This window comes from Aotus nancymaae, unplaced genomic scaffold (assembly GCF_030222135.1).
Source record: "Aotus nancymaae isolate 86718 unplaced genomic scaffold, 86718_ANA_hifiasm-v0.15.2.pri h1tg000058l, whole genome shotgun sequence".
Classification (NCBI taxonomy): domain Eukaryota; kingdom Metazoa; phylum Chordata; class Mammalia; order Primates; family Aotidae; genus Aotus; species Aotus nancymaae.
In genome coordinates this window covers 14,622,329-14,641,953 of record NW_026988472.1, presented here as the reverse complement: position 1 = coordinate 14,641,953, position 19,625 = coordinate 14,622,329, and the positions used below count along the sequence as shown (strand labels likewise).

The 19,625-nt window shown below is 39.4% G+C and overlaps 1 non-coding gene across 1 annotated transcript; it reads right to left on the bottom strand.

Moving 5' to 3' along the window:
* Positions 1-16,808: 16,808 nt before the first annotated feature.
* Positions 16,809-16,915, bottom strand: LOC135270049 (U6 spliceosomal RNA). Its single transcript, XR_010338263.1, has one exon. It is a non-coding gene; the product is annotated as a U6 spliceosomal RNA (small nuclear RNA).
* Between the last annotated feature and the right edge of the window lie 2,710 nt (positions 16,916-19,625).

Genomic DNA, 19,625 nt, shown 5'->3' with positions numbered 1-19,625 from the left:
CCATTGCAGTCAGAGAAGATGCTTGATATTATTTTAATTGTTTGAATGTTTTAAGACTTGTTTTGTGACCTAACATATGGTGTATCCTTGAGAATGATTCCTCTGCTGAGGAAAAGAATGTGTATTCTGTAGTTGTTGAATAAAATGTTCTCTAAATATCTAATAGATCCATTTGGTCTATAGTGTAGATTGAATCAGATGTTTCTTTGTTGATTTTCTGTCTGGAAGTCTCTAGCTATTATTGCATTGGGGTCTATCTGTCTTTATAGCTCTAAAAATATTTGCTTTATATATCTGGGGACTCCAGTGTTGAATGCATATATATATTTAAAATTGTTATATCCTCTTGGTGAATTGACCCCTTTATGATTGTATAGTGACCTTCTTTGTCTCTTAGAGTTTTTATCTTGATATCTATTTTGTCTGATATAAGTATAGCTACTTCTGCTCTTTTTTTGTTTCCATTGGCATGGAATAGCCTTTTCCATCCCTTTATTTTCAGACTATGTTTATCTTTATAGAAGAAGTGTGTTTTTTGTAGGCAACAGATCAATGGGTCTTTTTATCCATTGAGCCAGTCTATGTGTTTCAATTGGCGAGTTTAGTCCATTTATATTCAATGTGATTATTGATAAGTAAGGACTTACTCCTACCATTTTGATATGTGTTTTCAATTGTTTTGTGGCCTTCACTCCCTTTTTTCTTTTCTTCTTGTCTTCCTTTTAGTGCGGGTGACTTTCTCTGGTGATATGATTTAGTTTCTTGCTTTTTGTTTTTTGTGTATCCATTGTACATTTTTTTATTGGAGATTATCATGAGGCTTGCAAATAATATCTAGCAATCCACTATTTTAAGTTGATGAGAACTTAACACTGCTTGCATAAACAAATAAATAAGCAAGCATAAAGAAAACTACTAGTCTACGCCTTCACATTATCCTTCTGCTTTTCAACTTTCTATTGTTACTATTTATATCCTATCATACTGTCTATGTCTTAAAAAGTTGTAGTTATTATTTTTTATTGGTTCATCATTTAGTCTTTCTACTTAAGAGTAGTTTACACACCACAGTTACAGTGGTATCATATTCTGTGTTTTTCTGTGTACTTACTATTACCTGTGAGTTTTGTACCTTCAGGTGATTTCTTATTGCTCCTTAATGTCCTTCTCCTTCTGATTGAAATATTCTCTTTAGCATTTCTTGTAAGACAGGTTTGGTATTGATGAAATTCCTCAGCTTTTGTTTGTCTGGGAAAGTCTTTATTTCTCCTTCATGTTTGAAGGACATTTTTGCTGAATGTACTACTCTAGGGTAAAGGGTTTTTTTCCTTCAGTATTTTCTTTTCTTTTTTCTTTTTTTTTTTTTTTTGAGATGGAGTTTCACTCTTGTTGCCCAGGCTGAAGTGCAGTGGCACGATCCTGGCTCACTGCAACTTCCACCTCCCGAGTTCATGTGATTCTCTTGCCTCAGTCTGCTTAGTAGCTGGGATTATAGGCGGATGCCACCATACCCAGCTAATTTCAGTAGAGATGGGGTTTCACCATGTTGATTGAAGCTGGTTTCAAACTCCTGACCTTGGGTGGTCTGCCCACCTTGGTCTCCCAAAGTGCTAGGATTACAGGCATGAGCCACCATGCCCGGCCTCCTTCAGTATTTTCAATATGTCATGCCACTCTCTCCTGGCCTGTTAGGTTGCCAATGAAAAGTCTGCTGCCTAACATATTGGAGCTCTATTGTATGTTATTTGTTTCTTTTCTCTTGTTGCTTTTAGAATCCTTTTTTTATCCTTGAGGTTTCAGAGTTTGATTATTATCAAATGCCTTGAGATAAGCTTCTTTGTGTTAAATCTGCTTGGTGTTCTGTAGCCTTCTTGTACTTGGATATTTATATCTTTCTCTAAATTTGGGAGGTTTTGTGTTGTTATCTCTTTGAATAAACTTTCCACCGCTATCTCTTTCTCCAACTCCTCTTTAAGGCCAATAATTCTTAGATTTGCCCTTTTGAGATTATTCTCTAGATCCTGTAGGCATGCTTCATTTTTTAAAATTCTTTTTTCTTTTGTCTCCTCTGACAGTGCATTTTCAAATAACTTGTCTTCATGCTCATTAATTCTTTCTTCTGCTCAATCACTTCTGCTATTAAGACTCTGATGCATTCTTCAGTATGCCAATTGCATTTTTTAGCTCAAGAATTTCTGTTTGATTCTCTTAAATTATTTCAATCTCTTTGTTACATGTATCTGATAGAATTCGGAATTCTCTGTGTTATCTTGAATTTCTTTGAGTTCCCTGAAAACAGTGATTTTGAATTCTGTGTCTGAAAGGTCACATATGTGTTTCTCCAGGATTGGTCTCTGATGCCTGATTTAGTTCATTTGTTGAGGTCATGTTTTTCTGGACTGTGTTGATACTTATAGATGTTTGTCTGTGTCTGGGCATTGAAGAGTTAGGTAGTTATTGTAGTCTTTGCAGTCTGGACTTGTTTGTACTTGTTCTTCTTGGGAAGGCTTTCCAGATACTTGAAAGGACTTGAGTGTTGTGATCTAGTCTGTATCTGCTTTAGGGGGGACCCCAAGCCCAGTAACAGTGTGGTTCTTGCAGACTGATAGAGGAGCACTTCTTCAACTTAATAAAAAATGTCTTTAAAAACCCTGTAACTGATATCATACACAATGGTGAAAGACTCAATGTTTTCCTCTTAAGTTCAAAAGCAAGGCAAATATGTCCATTCTCATCACTCTTATTCGGCATAGTACTAGAATGCTAGTAAGTGCATCAAGACGATAAAAGCCATATAGATCAGAAAGGAATAAATAAAAGCATCCTTATTTTTCTATGATATCATGGTTTACATAGAAAATTTCAAGGATTCTACATAAAAACTCCTGGAAGTGAGTAATCATCAACAACTGGAATCAATCAAAATGTCCTTCATTAGATGAATGGTTAAACAAACTGTAGTATAGCCATACCATGGAATACTTCTCAGCCATAAAAAGGAACAAACTATTGATACATGCAACTTATATGGCTACCAACAGCATTGCGCCAAGTGAAAAGGGTCACTCTCAAAGGTCACATACTATATGATTCCACTTATATAACATTCTCAAAATGATAAAACTATGGAGATGGTGAGCAGATTTGTAGTTACCAGGAGTTAGGCATGGTGGATGGGAAGGGAATGAGTGTGACTATAAACGGTAGATAGGAGGGAGATGTTGGTATTGATGGAACTGTTCTGTGTCTTGATTGTGATGGTGGGGTTACATGAATCAATGCATGTGATCAATGGCATAAAATTATACATACACATTGTACCAATGTCAGTTTCCTGGATTTGATACTGTCCTATGGTTACCTAAGATGTAACCACCAGGAGAAACTCGGTGAAGGGTACATAGCAATTCTCTTATTATTTTCACAACTTTCTGTGAATGTACAATTACTTCGAAATAAAAAATTGAAATTGTGAAATAAGCTGAAAGGAAAAGTAATGAGCTAAGCATTGAACTTAAAAAGCTAGTAAAAGAGAAACAGAATAAACCCAAGGAAAAGAAATAATAAAGCTAAATAATAAAGGAGAAGATAGGCTGGGTGTGGTGGGTCACATCTCTAATATCAGTGCTTTGGGAAGCTAAGGTGGGAAGATTGCTTGAGGCCAAGAGTTTGAAACAAGTCTGGGCAATATAGCAAGACCCTTTCTCTACGAAAAGTTTTTAAAAATTACCTGGCACATGCCTGTAGTTTTAGCTACTCAGGAGGCTGAGGCAAGAAGGTCTCTTGAGCCCAGGAGTTTGAAGTTATAGTAAGCTATGATCACACCACTGCACTTCAGCCTAGGCACAGAAGAAGATGCTGTCTCTGAAAAAAAGCCAGAAACAAAACAAAACAAAAAGACAACAAAGAGGATCAACAATGTGAAAAACTGATGTATTTAAGAGATAATACTATGACATTTTTAATGCCAATATTATTTAGAATTTAGACAGAAAGGCAAAACTCCTAGGAAATATAACCAACCCAAACTGACTCAAAGAAAAATATAAATCTTGAGTGGTCCTATAAACAATGAGGAAATAAAATCAATATGTAAAAGCATGTTGCCCCGATGATTTTGTCGTCGAGTTCTACTAAGCATTTAAGGAAGAAATATTTCCAATATTATAAAAACTATTCCAGGGAATAGAAATAGAAAGAAAACTCTCTAGCTCTCCAACTGTTATGAGAGCTATGGTATATACAACCTCCATAGCAAAAAAAGACAAGAAAAGTATAAGCAAAGGTCAGGCACGGTGGCTCATGCCTGTACTCAGCACTTTGGAAGGCTAAGGCAGGCAGATCACGAGGTCAGGAGTTCAAGATCAGCTTGACCAAAACGGTGAAACGCCGTCTCTACTAAAAATACAAAAAAAAATTAGCCGGGCGTGGTGGCACGCTCCTTTAATCCCAGCTACTCAGAACGCTGAGGCAGGAGAATCACTTGAACCCAGGAGGCGGAGGTTGCAGTGAGCCGAGATCGAGTCACTGCACTCCAGCCTGGGCAACAGAGTGAGACTCTGTCTCAAAAAAAAAAAGAAGAAGAAAAGTATAGGCAAAGAATACTACAGCACAAATTCACTCACCAATGCAGATATAAAAACTCTAAACAAAATGTATACAAACTGAATCCAGCAGTGAACAGAACAGAAAACATTACAACTAAGCTGTGCTTATCCCAGGAAGGTAAAGTTAGTTTAATTTTAGAAAATCCATTATTTTTATTCACTGATAAAAACAGAAAAAACAAATTATCTTAAGAAATACATCAAAAGCATTCAATGTAATCCAATGCCTATTTGGAATAAAATTGCCTAACAATCTAGAAATAATAGATACCTAATAAAAGTTATTGTCAAAGACCTCAAATCAACCTAATACCTAAATCTGAAACATGAGAACATTATCTTTAAAATCAAATCAAGAACAAAACAAGGATTATTACTACCTCTATTCAACATTTAACTAGAGATTCTGTCTGGTTAAGTAAAATGATAGCAGAAATTTAAAACTCAAGGGTGAAATTCAAGGACAAGAAAAAGAAAAATAGTGAGGAAAGAAATGTGAAAAAATTAAAAGACCAGATGAGGTGGTAACAACATCTGAAAAATCTGAGTTATAGAAAAGAATGTTGAAAGCAGAGGTGAGAAAATTATCACTGAAAGAATCAAAAACAAATTCTCCGAACTCAAGGATGTGAATTGTCAGATAAAAGGAGCCTACCTAGGATACAGCAAAATGGGAGAAAATAGGCTTACATCAAGATAACTTCACTACAGTGGGAATAAACAGAAGTTTCTAGAAGAGAAGAAATAGATTTTATACAAAGGATAAGATATGAGAACGGCTCTATTCTTAACAGCAGCAATGGAAGCAAGAAAACAATGAAGCAATGGCTCTAAAATTTTGAAGGAAAATTATTTTGAAGCGACAATTTATATTCAACTAAACTATCATTTTAGAGTAAGTAAATAAAGATATTTGCAGACATGCAAGAACTCAAAATACTTGTTCTTATTCCCCAAGCACAGTTTCCCAAGAAGCTACTGGAGGAGGTGCTCACCAAAATATGAAGAGTAAATAAAGACATAGGAAGATATAAGACATAGGGAACAGGAGATTCAATGTAATTAACAGATTAAGGGAGTTCCCAGGTAGCCAGTGAAGGGATATCTCAGGATGACAGCAGTGCACTAGGCCTATGTAGCCAGTCCCGATTGGAACAGGAGACTCAAGTGCTAAGCATATTGAGGGATGCCATTACCAAGATACCCATTGCCTTTGCACCATCTTTTTTTTTGAGACGGAGTTTTGCTCTTGTTGCCCAGGCTGGAGTGCGTGCAATGGTGCAATCTCGGCTCACCACAACCTCTGCCTCCTGGGTTCAAGTGATTCTCCTGCCTCAGCTTCTCGAGTAGTTGGGATTACAGGCATGTGCCACTACTCCTGCCTAATTTTGTATTTTTAGTAGAGACGGGGTTTCTCCATGTTGATCAAGCTGGTCTCGAACTCTAAACCTCTGGTGATTTGCCCGCCTGGGCCTCCCAAAGTGCTGGGATTACAGGCGTGAGCCACCGTGCCCAGCCTGCACCATCTTTTTAACATAAGAGCAGCTTACCTGAGTAACTCTGACCAAGATTTTTCCTTTTTGGCTTGTCTTAACCAAAACTTATATTAATAATAAACTTGTGGCTCTCCCTAACATGATCTACTTCTTGGATTTACAGAGGGAACGGACTCATTTCACCCACAGGAATGTTCTGCTTTGACCTTTTCCTAGTAACTAGAGCTGGTGTCTTGCAGCTGATGCAGACATTTTTTTAATGTGGCCATTTCTCATACACTTTTGAAAAGTCAAGGACATAACATCTGGCTTCAACCAGTGAAAACATTTCTATTTATTCACATTTGTATTGGTAATGATATGCCCCTGGTATGTTGCTTTCTAGGGATCTAACAGTACAGGAGAACAGGTTAGAGAAAACAAAGAATGAGTGGTGTATTAGTTTCCTGTGGCTGCTGTAACAAATTGCCATAAATTGGGTGGCTTAAAACAACAGAAATACATTCTCTCACAGTTCTGGAGATCTGGTGTCTCTGAAATCAAGGTGTCGCAAGGTGGCACCCTCTCTGGACGCTTTAGAAGAGAATTTGTTTTCTGCCTCTTCCAGTTTTTGGTGGCTGCGTTTGTTGGCTTTTGGCTGCATTACTCCAATCTTCACCCCTTTGTGTGTTTCTCCTTTTGTGTGTCTCTTATAAGGACATTCAACATTGGCTTTACAGCCCACCTGGAGAATCCAGGAAAATCTCCTCCTCTCAAGATCTTTAATTTATTACATCTGCAAAGATCCTTTTTCTAAATAATGTCGCATTTATAGGTTCCAGAGATTCAGATGTGGACACAGCTTTTGGAAGTCCCGCCATTCAACCCACTACACGTGGCTAGCAAATCCCTCAACTGAGTGTTTCTTAGATTTCAGCAAGATACAGATTACTTCTAAAATAAAGATATTTTCATAGAAAACAGAACAAAACACAATTTCTAATAAATTTTTGTGTGTGAAATTGGACAAACTGATTTAAAATTTATATGATAGAGCAGAGTCAAGAACAGCCCAGACACTCTTGGAGAATAATGACAAGGTTAAGGGAATTCTGTTCCAAGTCTTATAAATTTATAGTAATTAAGGCACTAAGACACTGGCTCAGAGATAGACAAATGAACCAGCAGAACACAATAACACAATCAGTAACTCAGCAAGACATCAAAACATGCAGACACTTGATATATGACAGAAGCATTATTGCAAATTAACAGTCATTTGTATGAAAAAATTGGATGTTTACTTAATACTATGAGAAAAACAAATCACTTTTCATGTCATTCAGGATTCAAATGTGAACAGCAAAACTTTAAAATACTCGGAAAATATGAAAGAATATCTGATGATCTCAGGAATCCAAATATTCATCAATAGGAAAAGAATTGAATAAATAGTTAGATATTCACACAATAAAATAGTTGTGAGCTTTTCCTCTAAGAACTGGAACAAGACAAAGATGCTTATTCTCACCACTCTTATTCAACATAGTACTGGAAGTCCTAGCCAGAGCAATTACACAAGAGAAAGAAATGAAGGGCATCCGAATTGGAAAGGAGGAAGTCAAATTGTCCCTGTTTGCAGATCACATGATCTTATATAGAGAAAAACCTAAAGACTCTATGGTAGTGCTGTTGGCAGTTCACCTTCAGCGGTGGGACCTCAGGGACTGCCTCAGTTGAATAGAATTTCCTGGTCCAAGATCACCTTCCTTGCTGGGGTGGCCACATCCAATGACTGATCAGTCCAACTCAGGACGAGTGGGAATGTTTTGAAGAGCTATTCTAGTTTCATTTTATTGGCTCATGATATTGCAGGTGAGGAATTTAGTCAGAGCTTAGCTGGGCAGTTTTGCCCCACGTAGTATCAGCTGGGTTTATTCACTCCGCTGCGCTGAGCTAGGAAGTTCAATAAGGCTTCATGCGCATGTCTGGCACATCAGCGCTCCTCCAAGTGGCTTCTCTCTTACTATACGGTCACTTAGACTTCCTCACAACATTCTAGTCTTGGAGTAATCAGATTTCTTACATGATAGCTTGGAGCATTACAAGTGATAAAGGAAGAAGTTACAGATCTCTTACTTACTAGCCTTGGAAGTTACTCAACATAGTATCTGCTATGTTCTATTAGGTAAAATAGTCACAAGGCCCGCCCACATCCACGGGGGGAGAAATAGACTCCATTTCTTGATGGGGGCATGACAAGGTCACATTGCAAAAAAGCTTGTGGGATGGGAGATATTTTGTGGCCACAGTTGGAAACACAATGTGTCACAGCCTTATGTACAGCCAAGCAGGTTGTACACTGCACAACTGCAGGGGTTGTCATTCACTCAGATCTCAAGGCAAACAGCACCCCCTAGAGTTGTGCAGTACACAACCAGCATAATTGGTCCCCACAGCACTGGACTCTCACACACATGCTTATCACAAAAAGCAAGTAATAGATGAATATATACAATATTTTACCATTTACATGAAGTTTAAAACGTCAAATGAAAGAATATTTTATATTTATACATTAAAATGTAGTAAGCCTAAAAAAATAAGCAAGTAAATGATAAACAAAATTTAGAAAGGGGAGGAAGATGTGGCCTTTAAGATCAGGAGGAACATATCAATGTCAGTGGTCTTGGTAATAATTTATTGCTTTAGTTAGGTGGTAAATATATGGGCATTTGTTATCTACCTAAGATTCTTTGTTTTTTGTTTTTGTTTTTGCGATGGAGTCTTACTTTGTTGCCCAGGCTGGAGTGCAGTGGTGCGATCTCAGCTCACTGCAACCTCCACCTCCTGGTTTCAAGTGATTCTCCTACCTCAGCCTCTCAAGTAGCTGGGATTACAGACGTGCGCCACCACACCCAGCCAATTTTTGTATTTTTAGTGGAGACGGGGTTTCACCATGATGGCCAGGCTGGTCTTGAATTCCTGACCTCGTGATCTGCCCCCTCGGTCTCCCTACCTAACATTCTTTTGTATGTACAAAGTAATCCACACTCAGTTAAGAATGAAAACAAATAACATAGTAAAGTAGAAAAAGTAAAATAAAAATTAATTCAGGATTGCTGTAGCCTCTGGAATAATGGAAAGAGATGACAAGGGTAATTTATTCAGGGGATCTAGTAGTGTTAAATGATATTTATTAGGTCAGCTTGGTGAGTATTTGCTACATTTTTCTTTATATCTTACAAATTGATTCTATATCTTCTTTTGTTTGTGTTAATATCTTATAATAAATGGATTCATTAAAAAATATTCATTTATTGAGCACTTGATATATGCTGGGCACTCTTCCAGGCACTTGGGATACAATGATGAACAAAACTGGCAAAAATCGCTGTCCTCATGTGGTTTTCTTTTTTTTTTTCTTAATGGATACCAGAAAATGGTGAACTAAAGTGGAAGCAGTAATGCCAGTCAGCCGTGAGGACAGGCAATAAAGAAGGGTATTGTCTTTAGGGGGTTTGAAAACAATAACATGAATGAAAATTAGTCTGCCTTTTACTATATCCGTGTATCAACAATTCTAAACAATAACAGGTGCTAAAAATACTCTTCCCCACTGGAGTATAAGTCTCCTTCCATCCTGTCCTTTATAGCAGAAGCGCTAAGGGCATACATTACGGTTTCTTACATTATAATTCTGTGTAAGTTAATGATCTAACACACCATACATCGTTTCTAAGATGTAACAGGGATTTAGTCTTTCAGAACAAATTTTGTGTTGCCGTTTACATTTTTGTGCTAAATCTGGGGGAGAGAAAAAATGGGTGAAGAGTAGAGAAAGAGAAAGAGAAGTGGCAGATACACGCTGGCTGGTCACTGAGGGTACAGACGGTGACCATAGACTATCAGAAAGTGTAGACCATGGAATCAGTGGTGAATAGAATGGTGCCTTAACAACGACTAGTCCCATCTGGGAATGATTATTTCCATCTGGATGTACCTCATAATCCTCAGAGAGTATGCAATAGAAACAAAGTCTAAATATCTCATTCTAGAAAAGCCACAGTTAAGCTTGTAAACAAAAAAGAAAGAAACGTTCAGCTTCTTTTTCCAGGATACAAGGTGATAATGTTAAATTCAGTCTAAACCCAGAGTATAAAATAAGAGTTGAAGTGGAGGAGTGCATTGTCATTGTGAGAGAGACCGATTTTAATAGTGGATACAGTCTGAAATGGTTGAGGTTGTCATCATATCACGACTTCGTGACAAAAAAAAAATTGAAAGGAAAAAGACCACTGTTTAAGGACCAGTCATTGGATTTACATCATGATTAAATATAAAAGACTACCATTTTTGTTTTTAGAATATTTCATTGCGATTGTAACAGCCATGTTGGAAGAGCCTATTTTACTCTTAAGACTCCTAAATTTATGTCCAGCATTTTCAAGAGTCACTCGGAAGATAAGATAACATAAATATTGTAATGTTTGTCACACATTCTCTTTTCAGAGAATCAGGGTGGCATTCTAAAGAGGTAGTTTCTGAGAAACCAGGCACACGCATATGGAACCATTTAAGTCATTTGTTGTGACAGTAATGAGGAATTGAGTAAGCTACATTTCAACAAAGAAAACTTCTCTAGGAGGGAAGTCAAGAACTCTAAAAGACGTTGTGTCAGGATGAAATCCACTCACAGCTCAGTTCTTCACAAAAACCTTAGCTTGATTTTGCAGCAAACTAGCCCATGGATGTAGTGGAATATATTGCGTGAGTTATAGGAAGAGAATTTTTCCCAGATCTATTCAGTCAAAGGCAGAAGAATGCTTCCGTAATTTCAAAGCAGCCTTGAGTAAATAATACCTGAAATAGACAGCTATTGTGATCTGCTGCTTTCTCTTCCCTTCTTCTAGAAACAGCTCCCCACATTTTATATAAACTATCCCTTCTCCCATGCCACCTAAGTGCTCACAATGCCGTAACCAGTCATACCTGTGCCCATGTGACCCACATGACCCCATAGCCTTCATTCTCCTTTTACGTGGAACTTGACAAAATCAACCTCTCTTAGACAGCAAAACTGACTCAACCTGGTCTAAGCCACCATCGTATCTCCCTTGAATGACTGTAATAAGTACCTAACCGGTCTCCCTACTTCTACCCTTGCCTCTCTACAGTTCACTCTCAGCACAGAAGCCAGAGGTGAATGCAAATCAGATAATGTCACTCCTCCATGCAAAACCTTCTAGCCGTTGTCTATCTCATACTCTAAGTCAAAGTCAAAGTCTTTGCTAGGACTCACAAAGCTCTAGAGAATCCGCCTGCATTCTCTTACCTCCCTGGCCTCGTGTCTTTGCTCACTCCTCTTTAGCCTTAGACCCGTTGCTTTTCCTCACAGACGCCAAGCACATACCTAGCTCATGTCCTCAGCACTTGCTGTTCTCCCCAACGTCAGTCCTTTTCCCTCAGTTATTTGCATGGCTCCCTCCCTCTCTTCTTAACGGTCTTGGTTCAAATGTCATCTTCCTAGTAAGGCCCACCCTGACTACTCGATTTAAATTGCAACTCCCCACCCCAGCACTTCCTATGCTTCCTCTATGCTTCATTTTTTTTTTGTTTTTGTTTTTGTTTTGGTTTTGAGACAGGGTCTCACTCTGTCACCCAGGTTGGAGTGCAGTGGCACAATCATGGCTCACTGCAGCCTCGACCTCCTGGGCTCAAGAGATTTTCCCACCTCAGCCTCCCAACTAGCTAGGACTACAGGCATGAGCCACCAAGCCCAGCTAATTTTTGTATTTTTTTGTAGAGAGGGGTTTCTCCACGTTGCCTGGGCTGGTCTCAAACTCCTGGGCTCAAGTAACCTGCCAGCCTCTGGCTTTCAACGTGTTGGGATTATAGGCCTGAGCCACCGTGCCCTGCCTTATGCTTGATTTTTATTTTCCATAGCACTTACTACTTTCTAACACCCTGTAAAATATTTCTCTTTACTTTTGTTTACTGTCTGAATTTTCTCCTCTAGAATATAAACAGAGTTTATTTTCTTGCATTTCTTCTACTACTATTTCCAGCACCTAGAAAAGTGTCTGTAATGTTATAGGTGTTCCATGGATATGTGTTTTATGAATTGAATGAATGAAATTTGGACAGATGAGAGTTAGCAGTTTCTGTCATTGGTGAGCCAGTCTTGTGATAAAACCCCTGAAAGAGGGCAATTGACACAAAGAAAGCTTCATTCTCCATGCTAATAGGGGACCAGCCTTTGTCCCTGTCCTCCCAGAAGCCAGCTACACCTCTCTCTTTACAGGGTTTTCTACAAGAGCCAATAAATCCTCCTTTTTCTCTAAGATAGCTCCAGTTGGGCTTCTATCATTTGCAACCACAAGATCTGATACAGGAGTGTTCTTTGCACAGACATATACAGGATAAATTTTCTCTTTTACCAAGGACATGCCTCTCTGAGTGGTCTACATCCTCAGCTCATGCTCTGCTTCATTTTCCATCCTCAGCTCATCCTGCCTTGGCAACAGCAGCCAATTCCACATAAGGAGGCTTCTGTTGAGGCATCATTTTCAGTTATTTGAAATATCTATGTTCATCAGCCTTGTGCAAAGTGGAATATAGAGACAAGGCAGGGTATGCTGCCTCCTGCCTCCTGCTTTCTACCATCCAGTCCTTCAACAGCCACATCCCAAACACTTGACCTTTAGACACTCATATATTTGCCCATGTTGTCCCACTTCCTCTCTCTACTACAGTTACCACTAAATTCTGCTTCCTTCCTCTCCCTTCCACAGTGTTGATTCCAAGTGCTCTCCTTAATAAACATCCTGCACACTAACAGTCTTAGAGTTTGTATCACAGGGAACCCAACATATGACATGGGTTATTAATGCTTGTTAAGAAACTTGGAAGCCAAGCACAGTGACTCTCACCTACAATCCCAGTACTTCGGGAGGCCAAAGCAAGAGGATCACTTGATCCCAGAAATTCAAGACCAGCCTGGGCAACATACTGCGATCCCATCTCTACATAAAAAAAATGTTTTTAACTAAAAATTTTTAAAGGCCGGGCACAGTGGCCCACACCTGTAATCCCAGAACTTTGGGAGGCTGAGGCGGGCAGATCACGAGGTCAGGAGATCGAGACCATCCTGGCTAACATAGCGAAACCTCGTCTCTACTAAAAATACAAAAAATTAGTCAAGTGTGGTGGCGTGTGCCTGTAATTCCAGCTACTCAGAAGTCTGAGGCATCTAGAATCACTTGAACACTGGACGCAGAGGTTGCAGTGAGCCGAGATCACGCCACTGCACTCCGGCCTGGGCAATAGAGCAAGACTCCATTTCCAAAAAAAAAAAAAAATTACAAGAAAAGAAACTTGGACTTAAAGCTTTCCTGGGATTTTAAATAAAGTTCCTTTCCCACACCACATCATTACCACCATATGTGCTCCCCTTCAAAATAATACTGTCAGACACAAGAGGCACCATTTAACTTACCCCAGCAACCACCTCGACAGAGTGGCTACATAGGAAAGAGGTCCAGCTCCCTTCAGTTTTCCCCAAAGGTGACTGAAGTGTGTCTGAGGAGATGAAAGTATGCCTTCTACAGAACTTCACCCATCACCCAGCCACATCCATTCACCTATTCATTTATTTGTTTAAGAAACACGTCTTACACATATGCTAAGTCATTATGCTAACTTGGTCACTTTTTGCCCTGGTGCTTTTTTTTTTTTATGAGACGGAGTTTCACTCTTGTCGCCCAGGCTGGAGTGCAATGGCGTGATCTCGGCTCACTGCAACCTCTGCCTCCCGGGTTCAAGTGATTCTCCTGCCTCAGTCTCCTGAGTAGCTGGGATTACATGCAGCTGCCACCACGCCCAACTAATTTTTGTATTTTTAGTGGAGACGGGGTTTCACCATGTTGGCCAGGCTGGTCTTGAACTCCTGACCTCCAGTGATCCACCTGCCTCAGCCTCCCAAAGTGCTGGGATTATAGGCATGAGCCACCACACACAGCCCCAGTACTAACTTTCAAGATTATTTTAGAATGCTCAATTATGGTCATACAAAAAAATTAGATTCAAATAAGCCTTAATCACAAGAACACCAATGTGTGTGGTTTGCTTTGGAATTCCTTAGCTGTTATCTGATTTCAAACACCCTAAGCGTGTCTTCGTTTGCAGCTTGGGTTCCCATATGGTGCTTGCAGAGAAAGACAAGGCCAGCCCAAGGGCTGTCAGAACTCTTTTCAATTACAGTTGCTATTGAGAATTCATAAATAGGCATTATGGACTCCTTTATTTGTGTGATAAATTCATGGATTATGAGATACAACATAGAAATTCTAGATTCCAAAAACAAACTAGAAGGGTTTGTCCCAAATTAGTATTTAGTTCAACAACATTTTTTTTGCTTTTATTATTATTATTAGTGTGTGTGTATATGTGTGTGTGTGTGTGTATATATATAATTGTATTATTGCACTTTAGGTTCTGGGGTACATGTGCAGAACATGCAGGATTGTTTCATAGGTACCTATGTGGCAATGTGGTTTGCTGTCTCCATCCCCCCGTCACCTATATCTGGCATTTCTCCCCATGTTATCCCTCCCCAACCTCCCTACCCCCTGCTGTCCCCCTCCTGGTCCTCCCCAACAGACCCTAGTGTGTGATGCTCCCCTCCCTGTGTCCATGTGTTCTCATTGTTCAACACCCACCTATGGGTGAGAACATGCGGTGTTTGATTTTCTGTTCTTCTGTCAGTGTCAGTTTGTTGAGAATGATGGTTTCCAGATTCATCCATGTCCCTACAAAGGACACAAACTCATTGTTTTTTACAGCTGCATAGTATTCCATGGTATATACATGCCACATTTTCCTTGTCCAGTCTATCATAGATGGGCATTTGGGTAGGTTCCAGGTCTTTGCTTTTGTAAACAGTGCCACTGTGAACATACGTGTGCATGTGTCTTTATAATAGAACGATTTGTAATCCTTTGGGTATATACCCAGTAATGAGATTTCTGGGTCAAATGGAATTTCTATTTCTAGGTCCTTGAGGAATCGCCACACTGTCTTCCACAATGCTTGAACTAATTTACACTCCCACCAACAGTGTAAAAGTGTTCCTATTTCTCCACATCCTCTCCAGCATCTGTTGTCTCCAGATTTTTTAATGATCGCCATTCTAACTGGCGTGAGATGGTATCTCAATGTAGTTTTGATTTGCATTTCTCTAATGACCAGTGATGACGAGCATTTTTTCATATGTTTGTTGGCTTCATAAATGTCTTCTTTTGAAAAGTGTCTGTTCATATCCTTCACCCACTTTTGAATGGGTTTGTTTGTTTTTTTCTGGTAAATCTGTTTTAGATCTTTGTAGATTCTGGATATTAGCCCTTTCTTTGTCAGATGGGTAGATTGCAAAAATGTTTTCCCATTCTGTTGGTTGCTGGTTCACTCTAATGACTGTTTCTTTCGCTGTGCAGAAGCTCTTAAGTTTAATTAGATCCCATATGTTTATTTTGGCTTTTGTTGCCATTGCTTTTGGAGTTTTAGTCATGAAGTCCTTGCCCATGCCTATCTCCTGAATGGTTTTGCCTAGGTTTTCTTCTAGGGTTTTTATGGTATTAGGTCTTATGTTTAAGTCTTTAATCCATCTGGAGTTAATTTTAGTGTAAGATGTCAAGAAGGGGTCCAGTTTCTGCTTTCTCCACATGGCTAGCCAGTTTTCCCAACACCATTTATTAAACAGGGAATCTTTTCCCCATTGTTGTTTTTGTCAGCTTTGTCAAAGATCAGATGGTTGTAGATGTGCGGCATTGCCTCTGAGGCCTCTGTTCCGTTCCATTGACCTATATCTCTGTTTTGGTACCAGTACCATGCTGTTTTGATTACTGTAGCCTTGTAGTATAGTTTGAAGTCAGGTAGCGTGATGCCTCCAGCTTTTTTCTTTTTGCTTAGAATTGACTTGGCTATGTGGGCTCTCTTTTGGTTCCATATGAAGTTTAAGTTGGTTTCTTCCAGTTCTGTGAAGAGGGTCATAGGTAGCTTGATGGGGTAGCATTGAATCTGTAAATTACTTTGGGCAGTATGGCCATTTTCACAATATTGATTCTTCCTAACCATGAACATGGAATGTTTTTCCATCTGTTTGTGTCCTCTCTTATTTCCTTGAGCAGTGGTTTATAGTTCTCCTTGAAGAGGTCCTTTACATCCTTTGTTAGTTGTATTCCTAGGTATTTTATTCTCTTTGTAGCAGTTGCAAATGGCAGTTCATTCTTGATTTGGCTCTCTTTAAGTCTGTTATTTGTGTATAATAATGCTTGTGATTTCTGCACATTGATTTTTTTTTTTTTTTGAGACAGAGTTTCACTCTTGTTACCCAAGCTGGAGTGCAATGGCGCAATCTCGGCTCACCGCAACCTCCGCCTCCTGGGTTCAGGCAATTCTCCTGCCTCAGCCTCCTGAGTAGCTGGGATTACAGGCACGTGCCACCATGCCCAGCTAATTTTTTTTGTATTAGTAGAGACGGGGTTTCACCGTGTTGACCAGGATGGTCTCGATCTCTTGACCTCGTGATCCACCCGCCTCGACCTCCCAAAGTGCTGGGATTACAGGCTTGAGCCACTGCGCCCAGTGCACATTGATTTTGTATACTGAGACTTTGCTGAAGCTGCTTATCAGTTTAAGGAGATTTTGGGCTGAGACGATGGGGTCTTCTAAAAATATGGGACACTTCATAAATTTACATGTCATCCTTGTGCAGGGGCTATGCAAGTCTTCTCTGTATCATTCAAATTTTAGTATATGTGCTGCCAAAGTGAGAACTGATTTTATATATTTTTAATTGACATAATAATTATACGTATTTTGGGGTATGTGTGGTATTTTGACATATGTATATAATATGTAATGATCAAGTCAGGGTAACTGGCATATCCATCACCTCAAACATTTATCATTTTTTGTTTTGAGTATATTCAAAATCTGTTCTTGGCCAAGTGTGGTGGCTTACACCCATAATCCCAGCACTTTGGGAAGCCGAGGCAGGTGGATCACCTGAGGTCAGGAGTTTGAGACCAGCCTGGCCAACATGGTGAAACCCCATCTCTACTAAAAATACAAAAGAAAAGTTAGCTGGGCATGGTGGCACATGCCTGTAGTCCCAGCTACTTGGGAGGCTGAGGCAGGAGAATCACTTGAACCCGAGAGTCCGAGGTTGCAGTGAGCTGAGATTCTGCTACTGCACTCCAGCCTGGGTGACAGAGCAAGACTTCATCTCAAAAACCAACCAAACAAACAAAATAATCTGTTCTTTTTGCTATTTGAAAATAGTCAATAAATTGTTGCTAATTATAATAGTAACCCTAGGGTGCTATAGAACACTAGAGAAGTTCAACAACATTCATTAAGCTCTTTGTGTTAAGCACTGTGTGAATCCGAAGATAAGCAAGGTGACAAAAACAAGCAATGGAGAAAGGACTCCCCATTCAATTAATGGTGCTGGGATAACTGGTTAGCCAAATGCAGAAGATTGAAAGCGGAGCCCTCCTTACACCATATACAAAAATCAACTCAAGATGCATTAAAGACTTAATTGTAAAACACAAAACTATAAAAACCCTGGAAGACAACCTAGGCAATACCATCCTGGACATAGGAATGGACAAAGATTTCATAATGAAGATGCCAAAAGCAAACACAACAAAAGCAAAAATTGAGAAATGGGATCTAATCAAACTAAAGAGCTTCTACACAGCAAAAGAAACTATCAACAGAGTTAACAGACAACCTACAGAATGGGAGAAAAAATTTGCAAACTATGCATCTGACAAAGCTCTAATATTCAGCATTTATAAGGAATTTTAAGCAAATTTACAAGAGAAAAACAACCCCATTAAAAAGTGGGCAAAGGACATGAACAGACACTTTTCAAAAGAAGATAAACATATGGCCAACAAGCATATGAAGAAAAGCTCAGTATTACTGATATTGAGAAATGCAAATGAAAAGCACAATGAGATGCCATCTCACACCACTCAGAATGGCTATTACTAAGAAGTCAAAAAATAACAGATGCTGATGAAGTTGTGGAGAAAAGGGAACACTTATACACTGTTGGTGGCAGTGGAAATTAGTTCAACCATTATGGAAATCAGCGTGGTGCTTCCTTAAGAAGCTAAAAGCAGAACTACCATTCAACCCAGGAATCTCATTACTGAGTATATAACCAGAGGACTATAAACCATTCCACCATAAAGACACATGCACGTGAATGTTTATTTCAACACTATTCACAATAGCAAAGACATGGAATCAATCTAAATGCCCATCAGTGCTAGACTGGATAAAGAAAATGTGGTACATATACACCATGGAATACTATGCAGTCATAAAAAATAATGAGATAATATCTTTTGCAGGAACATAGATGGAACTGGAGGCCATTATCCTTAGTAAACTAATGCAGAAATAGAAAACCAAATACCACAAGTTCTCACTTATAAGAGGTAGCCAAATGATGAAAACTTATGGATACATAGAGGGGAACAACATACACTGGGGCCTATTGGAGGGTGGAGTGTGAAAGGAGCAAGAGCATTAGAAAAAGTAACCGTTGGGTACTAGGCTTAGTACCTAGGTGACTAATCTGTACAACAAACCCCCATGACCAAGTTTACCTGTATAACAAACCTGCACATGTATCCCCCAAGCTAAAATAAAAGTTTTTTAAAAAGATAAGCAAGGCACATTCCAGCCCTTACAAAGCCTATCTGCAGATGAGACAAGCCAACAAACGACTAATATAATCAATAAAGATACAAGATATAATAAAGGAAAGAAGAAAGAAAAATATAGAAAGATCTTGGATTTGGGCACCCCCTATGTGGGAGGCACTTTTGTCTCTATTATCTCATTTAATGCTCACAATCCTATGAAGTCGCCATTTTGTAATCCTATCTTATTGATGAGAAAAACTGCAGAGGCCATGGCCACACAACTAGCAAGTGGAGGAGTCCCAGCCTGCTTGGCTCCAAAGTGCAGGCTCTTCCCTTTCAACCTCCCAGTTCCCATAGTGCCATAATAGAAGTATGAAAAGAGTGTTGCTTGGCAGGGGCTCACGCCTGTAATCGCAGCACTTTGGGAGGCTGAGGCTGGTAGATCACCTGAGGTCGGGAGTTCGAGATCAGCCTGACTAACATGGAGAAACCCCGTCTCTGCCAAAAATACGAAATTAGCTGGGCGTGGTGGTGCATGCCTGTAATCCCAGCTACTTGGGAGGCTGAGGCAGGAGAATTGCTTGAACCCGGGAGGCAGAGGTTGCAGTGAGCCGAGATCACAACATTGCACTCCAGCCTGGGCAACAAGAGCGAAACTCCACCTCAAAAAAAAAAAAAAAAAAAATTGCTCCTAGTAAGGATTCAAAGGGAGAGTAAGTTCTTCTGGGCTGACGAGTCAGGAAAAACGCTATGAAATAGGTGATACTTGGAGGAGGCCATGAAGAAAAAAGAAAACTGTATTAGGGAGTATACTTTGG